General features: G+C 35.4%; 1 protein-coding gene across 1 annotated transcript in view; it reads right to left on the reverse strand.

Moving 5' to 3' along the window:
- Positions 1-8,181, reverse strand: part of ARHGAP15 (Rho GTPase activating protein 15) — a 665,580-nt gene extending 657,399 nt beyond the window's left edge. The window contains exon 1 of the mRNA XM_014548044.1: positions 8,065-8,181. The gene's annotated coding sequence lies outside the window, so the exon portion shown is untranslated. The remainder of the gene's footprint in view (positions 1-8,064) is intronic.
- Between the last annotated feature and the right edge of the window lie 857 nt (positions 8,182-9,038).

A 9,038-nucleotide genomic window follows, 5' to 3' on the forward strand; every position in this document is an offset into this window, starting at 1 on the left:
ACAGAGAAACAGCAATCAGACTATCAATCCCCAGAGGGAAAGTAGGGGAGGGTGGGGGTAAGGGTAAGAGATCAACCAAAGGACTTGTATGCATGCATATAAGCCAAACCAATGGACATGGACAACAGGGGGATGAGAACATGATTGGGGCGGGGGGTTAATGAGGAGGGATAAGGACACATTTGTAATACCTTAACTAATAAAGAATTTTAAAAAAAAGAGTAATGAGATAGAGAGGGCTTTGCAAATAATAAAAGAAGATTGAATGAATTTGATGTACAATGGAAAGGTATTTGAAATGGTTTACTAGAAGTGTTGTATAATTTAAGTATTGAGAAGGCCACTCTGGTTACTCCTTGAGGAATGAATGTTATATGAAATGTAGAAGCAGGGAAACAAATCAGGATAATTATACAGTAACGGGTAGAAGTGATGAGAAGTGATTTAATTAGGACATTTAGAGAAATCTGTTAAATAAGAGCTGAATATATACAATTAGCATTTATAAACATACAAACATATGAATAGATAAAAATGGGCTTATGTAAAAATCAACAATTTGAAAAAATGTACATAAAATATAATATTTAAAAATTTATCAAATTTCCCTTTTTTCCTGAATCATTTTCTTCACCAAAATTTTCAATGATTGTGAGACTAGAGTTTTCTTATTCTCAGAGCATACTTAATAAATTACAACACAGAGAAACACTTTCAGGGCCAAAAAAAACCCTTACTGAAAGGTTCTGAAAGTTGCTACCTCCTCAATCTTCTTGAGTTCATTCAAAATGTGAAAATCAACATTAATCCATATATTTTTATGATTTTTCTCTAACTTGACACTAGAAGTAAACTGTAAGCGTGGTTTTATCTAAAAGTATGTCATCAAAATGTCACTTATTGTACTCATTTAGCACACTTTTTGAGGAAAAGCCATAATACCAAAAAACAAACAAAATTAAGAAAAAATTAAAAGAGCTATTTGTCAAGGAAAAAAAAGATATAACTTTTCAAGAGCCATTAAATAAAATAATGATCAATATTTTTCAGGCTCTGCTTATAACTGATGAGTTGGATATGGTTTGGGGTAAGGAGTGTGAAGAAATAGTGGAATTGAGGGTACTTCTTAGTTTACTGTCCTTAAAAGGTAGATGAATGTTGGTACCATTAAATGAGAAGTATGGAAATAGGGAAGAAGCAGGTTGGGTCAGGAACAAATGGGGTGTAGTAAAGAGCTTAGTCTTAAATATACTCATTTTGCTATCTCTGTGAGAGATTCCATTGGAGACCACGAGTAGGCAATTGCCTTATAGTTCCAGTGCTAAGAAAAAGATTTGGTGTTGAGATCTAATTGGAATATAGATAGTATTTAAAATCATGGAACAAAGTAAGATCACCTAGGAATAAACAGAAGACAAGAGCTGGGATTGGAAAGGTAGACATCAGAAGACTGAGTGGAAGACATTCCAACATTTAGAGGGTTGGATGATGAGAAAGAGTGAGCAAAGGAAACAGAGGAGGAACATCCAGTTAGTTTGGAGAAAAACTGGGAAAATGAAATATCCCAGAAGCTAAATGAACAGACAGGCTCAAGGGGCAAAGAGTGTTCATTTGTATTAAATGCAGCTCAGATAATCTATAATAATAAAAGCATAATATACTAATTAGACCAGACGAAGCCGGGGCTGCGAGGGAAGCCTGCGTCCTAAGTGCCAGAGGGAAGCCGGTGTCCTGGCAGCCAGGGGAAGGAAGGCCTACTCTTGCATGAATTTTGTGCATTGGGCCTCTAGTGGATAATATAAAGACATATAAATAGCCTTTGGACTTGGGAAAGTGAAACCATTAGGACTATGCATTGGACTATTCCTATGGCATTGTATTTATACATATAAATTTCTATTTAAATTGCTATGTTTGTGAAACTACAAAGTTTTCAATGGCTAAAGAGCACACTGATTCTTTGTGTCCCTGATCATTTCTAGAACAACATAATGTACTTAGTTGCTTAAAATTATTTACGAAGTTGAATTGAATTGGGCCGATGCCACAGAAAAGAGAAAAATCAATTTTAAAATCCTATTCTTTTGCATCTTGTAAGTACTCCCTCTCATCAGATGAGCTTCCACAATTGTACTTATTGTGTGTTATTGACAAGACCAATATTTTAAAATAAGTTATTCTACCTATTCTTTGGCATCTTGTAAGTACTCCCTCTCATCAGATGAGCTTCCCTACCATGTCAGAGGAGGAGAAAAAAAAATGAAGCATGTATTCCCTCAACTTTGTCTCATTTCATTTTATCTATATCCAATTCATCTGCATATACACTCAATCGGGTGCTCTTCCTTCTGTTCCAGGTCAATTTATCTGCTTGGGCTAGTGATTATACCCAGCTGTCTGAGTATCCTCTGAGACCTTGCTGCGTTTCTGAATATTTTTCTTCATTTTATTTATTTGCATTCCTTTTCTCCTCTCCTTCCTTTAAACATTTATATTTCATCCCATTTTTTTGGCGACTGCTATTTCAAGCTTTATGCAAAGTGTATTTTACATATGCTAGCCCCAATTCCTTACTTCCTTTAACATCTCATTCTAAGGCTTGAACTTCACTGATGCTTTTGATCCTTTATTACACAATTGAGAAAGGATATGTTCTCTTAACAAGAATGACAAATAGAACTTTAATCTTTTAAAATCAAGCTCAACCCCAATCATCATAACAGAAATATCAAATAAAACTGTTGAGATACAGTTTTGTACAGATTGGCAAAACCTGAAAAGTGTGGCAACAAAATCTGTTGGGAAAGCTAAAGAGCTTCCAGCAGCATCCTCATTACATGCTGGGGGAAGTTCAAAAAGTTAGAACTAACACGAAGAAGAGTTTGGCAATAACTATCAAAATTATTTTATCTATTGGCTTTTAAATAAATAGTATTTCTGGAAATTCATTCCATAGATATATTTTCAAGTGTTCACAATTACATTAAAACATTCATGTATTAGCAAAACATTGAAAACGCCTGTGAAACTTTTAATGAGACTGAAATTATTCATGATATATCCATGCAGTGGAATACTGTACAGCTGTAAAAAATAAGAGAATTAGATAGGTATGTTTTTATTTTTAGTATGGAAATATATCCATGGTATTACTAAATAAAAAAGCAAAGTATGCACAGTATGTTACCTTTAAACATAATAAAGGAAGACATATGTGTATGTAGAAAATACAAAGAGTTTAAAAATGTGGTTGGCGCCCTAGCCAGGGGGCTCAGTTGGTTGGAGCATCATCCTATGCGCCAAAAGGTTGCAGGTTCAATTCATGGTTGGGGTTGTACAGGAGGCAGCCAATCAACATTTCTCTCTCACATCAATGTTTCTCTCCCCCTTTCCCTTCTCCTTTCTCTAAATTCAATGAAAACATATCCTCAGATGAGGATTTAAAAACAATGTGGTGGCCTGTTTGGTTCAGGTGGGGATGAATGTGGTATATAAAAATTAGAATGTGAGAAAATTTTTCTCTAAAAGTTTTATATTTGTTTTATTTTGATTTTGAACGACCTCACTGTATCTATCACCTATTCTCAAACCAAAAATAAACAAAACATATATATAAAAAATGACTTTTATAAAATGAAAAGAAAAAAAAAGATGATTGTAGCCTTTTTAAGAACCTCAAGGCATTTGGGGAGATGAGCTAGCGCCTGATCTCGGAGGAATACTTCTTCAATGACTGCAACCATTTTCATAAACTTCCCTGACACATTTGTCACCAACAGTAAGGTACATGGAAGAAGCAAATAATTCCTATGCTAAATGTGGATATCCAATTAGGTATTTTCCATGCTCAACAACCTTGTTATTATTTACAATCCCTAGTCAGAATCTGTTCAGCAAGTCCACTCTATTAGGATCTCAAACTATGTTTCTGGCCTTACCTCCTACCGTTATCTATTCTTCTATCTAACAAAACTAGACAACTAATCCTTCCTCAGAAATTTTCTGATATTCCTCCATGTTTTTGTGCCTTGACACATTCACTTCCTGTCACTTGGAATGTTTCTGATCTCCCAAGTCCTAGCTTTGTCTGAAAATTACTCCAAATGTTTTCCCCAAAACTGTCCTAATTTTTCTGGTAGGATATGATCAAATGAAGCAACATCTGCAAAATTCTCTAGTTTATTGGCTGACATAACAAGAATACAAAAATGTTAGATGAATTTCTGAACCCTGATAGAATATTTCTTGTATCTTTTACGGTACCTAGAAATTTTTATTTGCATCATAATTATTAAAATAGTAATCATGCTAGATTATAAGTTTTAGATGACAAGTATTATGGGGAGGGGGTTCATACATGGAGTAGCTGGTTAAAAATATTTTAATTTCAGTTTAATTGAAACACTTGTGTCATTCAAACTTACCTGTAAACTGATACTGTATTTCATTCTGATGATAGAGTCTGGACAATGTGAGTAAGTAACGCTTTTAAATGTGACTAAATGTGGCTGTGTGGGGGAGTTCTGTGCTTTTCCCTACATGTAATGAAATCACCTTTCTTCTGGGGAAAGCATTTTCATTTCTGTTGTGTGGAGGCTCCTCTTTTCAGCTAAGAGAACATGCGTTGCAGGTACAGGTGGCGCCTCGATGCCTGAGTGGGCTGGTGACCTAGGCCTGGTCACTCAGGGTCACTCAGGGTGTCTGTGCCTGAATCAAAGATCTGCTCAGCTATGGTCATGTGACACAATTCAGTCCAAATAGATCTCAATCCGAGACCTTTGTTGTGTTACAGGAAAGGCCTTAATTTGCAACAGAGTTTGTTGAAAGGGTTGGATGTAAACCTAAAACTTTCTTGTCATTTAAGTGTGAGTTTCTACAAGAAACTGCTGATAGAAAAAAGAAAATAAGAACGAATCCTGATATTTATGTGTGATCTCCTGGATCCAGCCATGCCTGACTTTGCTCTCCTTGGAAATTTTAACTATATAAATCATTGCCTATCTCTATCATGTCGGCTAATTTTAACTCATTTTTTAACCCTTTGTAAATGAAAGTCTACTATAAACTGAAATTTAGAATATTTAGAAGTACATTTTATTTATTTATTTACTTACTTACTTACTTACTTATTTATTTTTAGCCCTCACTCTAGAGCATGCTTAGAGAAAGCAAGGGAAGGCGGGAGGGAGGGAGAAAGTAGTGGGGGCAGAGAAACATCGATGTGAAAGAAAAACATTGATTGGTTGCCCTCTCTAGGCTCCCCAACCTGGGATGGAACCCGTAACCCAGGTATGTGCCCTGACTGGGAATAGACGCAGGACACAAGTACATTTTAATGTCCAGCTATATAACAATTATTTTGTTATATATATGCTTCTGTTACTAAAAGTGTTAAATTTAGGATGATAAATGATTTTTTAAAAATATATAAAGCAATTGATTATGCTAAATATTTTCCAAGTTTATGGAAATACCAAAACTATCTGAAGATATAATACATGTAATTTTCATCTTCCACAAGAAATATGTATGTCTTTTCTGGAATACCTAGAGCAACGGGAACATCTCTTTGATGGACCCTTTATATAGGACAGTCTTAGGAATTCTGTGCTTAAATACCACAGCAGGACCAATGAGTAACAAAACACACTTCTGCCATAAAATATATCTTCCCATTTGCCTCACTTGACATGGAATTCCTCAACATTTAGCTGTTCCTGTGGATCCTGTCTGCTGGGAGACCTTAGTAGAATTCTACTTGGAGGAAGAACAGTGGCCTGGCTAAAAAATAGAGAAACAAAACGCTATGACCTTTTCCTGTGAGCATGGACAACTTTTATCAGAAGCTCTCAATGCTGAGAAATAGGATGAGTAGATCTTTAAGGACAATGGGAGTGGGATGGAATGAGCAAAGTGAGGCCTATCCCTCTGGGTACCAAGGCTGGGGTATTCTAAATTAGGGATAGAGTAGGCCACTCCAGAACAGACCCTTAAAAAAGAAGAGGAGGAATATCAATGAAAGCATGTTACCCTTCTGATTATTGCTGAGTGCTGGCCCCAAGTGGAAAAGAATGATATTCTTTTAATAAATCAGTTTTGAACTAACTCTCCAAATGAGATCCTCTGCATTGCTGTTATTTCACCAAAATGCATTTCTTATTTATTCACTTAAAATGTATAAAGGTATAGTAACCTACAGTAACTCATTTGGAATTGCTTCTTAAGACTTGGTCTGTATATTCAAGAGATAATACATTACTTGTTTTACGAGCAATTCTGAGTGTATTTTAGTTTACATGTCTATAAGTACTACTTATTGTTCTTTATGCTTTAGAATGCTAAGCTATGTTTAATTAATTCTTAATTTTACATATATCCCATAAAATGTTTTTATTTTTATTTTAATTGTTTCTGCAAGAAACCATTGTTTTACAGAGAATTTGGTTTTTAAAATTTTACATAGTCTAAAAAACTATACCGACCTTTTTTTTTTAGTACCAAATGCTTATGTGGATATTCATTTTGTTCTAATGTGTAAGTATTACATATGTTTATTCATGCAATGTTCTTTTATAATAAAATGAAATAAAGTAATAACATATCAACTCAAACTATCTGAATTACACAGCTTCTATAGATACAGAGGGTCAGAACCACAATATTGAAGGCAGATTTAAATAATGTTTTCCATTGTGAGGTAATGCAACAAATTAAAAAGCTAATCAGTATATCAAAGCAAATTCATATTACCAAGGTCTTCTTACATCCTAACAATAAAAAATGTATTGAACACCAAGTCTTAATCTGTTTTTTTGTGATCATTTTAAGTTAACAAGTAGCAAGCTTCAGTATTGACAATTGAAGAGGTCTTAAAATGGAGTGTACTAGTATGCCTAATAATTTCCTGCTAACTTGACCATATAAAAAAACACACATTTATATATGTCTTTCAATAGACGACAAGACAAGAAAATTGTTGCCACTTATCAACCCTGTAACCATTTTTAATAACACAAAAATATAGGTGTTGTGGGGGTCATCTCTTCCCCCATCCAACAGCACAATAAAAATAATATTAGAAAAGAGTGGATCATATCGGGGGCTTTTATTAAAATTCTTTCAAAAATCTACAGTCAGATTTATTTCAGGTATTTGTCTCTGAGATTAGCAACACTTTCATATTTTCTGTACATATGTTACAGCACACACAGACCTTCTCTAAAAGCAAGAAGTCAATATAAAAGTTCTTGTCAATTTATGATTAAGAAAACCTTTTTATTACTAGAGTTTTTATTTTGGAAAATCTCAAGGAAGGAAAATTATATAATTACATAAATAACAAAAGTATATCGCTAATTTGCCTCTTTCCCCAGAAGTAACCTTCGGTGAAGTCAGCTGTGACTTCTGCTTTAAACATACAGTTTTGCTTATGAAATAAAACTTGCACTCATTTCACTTACATCTTAAGTAAAATTTAGAAAAAAATACATCCAAATGTCACAGTACAGAGCTTTCTTTTGCATTTTAAACTTTGCTGATTTTTAATAGCTATTTAATAAACTACTCATTTAATGACCTACACCTTTTCAAGGGTTTCTAGTGCTAACTTTATTACAGCACTTTACAGTATCTCTCACATTGCAATCCAGATGTTATTTCTTATTGTTAAAATGCCTTTTTTCTTTCATTTGCTGGATCTCAAATAGTACATATTTTTATAAAACCAGTTAAAAATGCAAAGTTTCACATTTTCTCTAGTAATTATTTTTAAAAAGCACTTTCAAACTAAAAATATACCTTATTTTGTCTTTAATATTTTACTATGAAATCTGAGTAAAGGATCCAAGTATAATATCTCAATAAAGAAGCTGAGAATTTGACAGCTGCAAATATGAAAAGAATATTCTTGCCTGCACCAAAGGAAACAAACTTACGTTTCAATCACAGGCGAAAACATCACATTTTTGTAGAAATGTTTATATGTTCACACCAAAGCTTAGGATAATCTGTCAAATGTTTTCCAGTTTAAATTTCATGTTCAATATAAAGTTAAAACTCACTTACCTTTTCTCCGTGATGACTTGTTATTGAAACTGCCATCAACTTGTTACTGTTAATGACTCTTTCAGCAAAAACGGAAAACAGTGAAGTCACATGTCGTAAGAGTAGGCCTACGTTGGATGCTGTTTAATTTCAGAACTGAAGAAGACGAAAAAAAAGGAGGGGGTGGGGGTGAGCACAAAAACTTTTAAATAAAACCACTTCCTGCGTAGTTACGGTTAACCACACACATCGCATCATTACTCGATTTGAAGACATTGCCTTGTATAGTCAACAATATCGCTATTTTTCGATGTGATTTTCAATTTTCAAACACTACACACTTGTATAGGTATCACCAATTCTGATTTAAATGGGGAAAATGTGTAGTTAAAAATTTGGCAGGGGGAGGAGCCGGCTGCTCAGCACTGAGGGAACTTCCTCTTTCTCTGGCTCCTAGCAAGGGCTTCCAACCTAAGTCTTTACTCCCCGCGGCTGCCTTGAGCATTCTCACAGGCTGTCAGAAGCTCTGCCTGCTGACTGAGAAGCCAAGAAGCCACTCCCAGTTCCCAGACCTGGGGTCTCAGTCTCACCCATGGGTGGGCCCACAGAGGGGCTCCAGTTAATAAGGTCATGGGGTTGCAGAGGTTGCATCAGAACTTCAGCGAACACAGCCCCGGCCCTGCCATCTGGGGGGAAGGAGGGCAGTCTTCCAGCACATTGCTGTTGTGGCACTGGCTCTGGCTGTGGCTCTCGCATTGGAGTGTCCCCTCTGGCAGCTTCCGAAGCAGGTCTGAAATCTGCTGAAGAGCTTTTGGTCTGGCCCTGACCGGCTTGGCTCAGTGGATAGAGCGACGGCCTGCGGACTGAAGGGTGCCAGGTTCGATTCCAGTCAAGGGCATGTACCTTGGTTGCGGGCAGCTGATCGATGTTTCTAACTCTCTAGTCCTCTCCCTTCCTCTCTGTAAAAAATCAATAAAATATATATTTTTTTAAAA

This window comes from Myotis brandtii, unplaced genomic scaffold, assembly GCF_000412655.1.
Source record: "Myotis brandtii unplaced genomic scaffold, ASM41265v1 scaffold493, whole genome shotgun sequence".
In the NCBI taxonomy this organism is placed as follows: domain Eukaryota; kingdom Metazoa; phylum Chordata; class Mammalia; order Chiroptera; family Vespertilionidae; genus Myotis; species Myotis brandtii.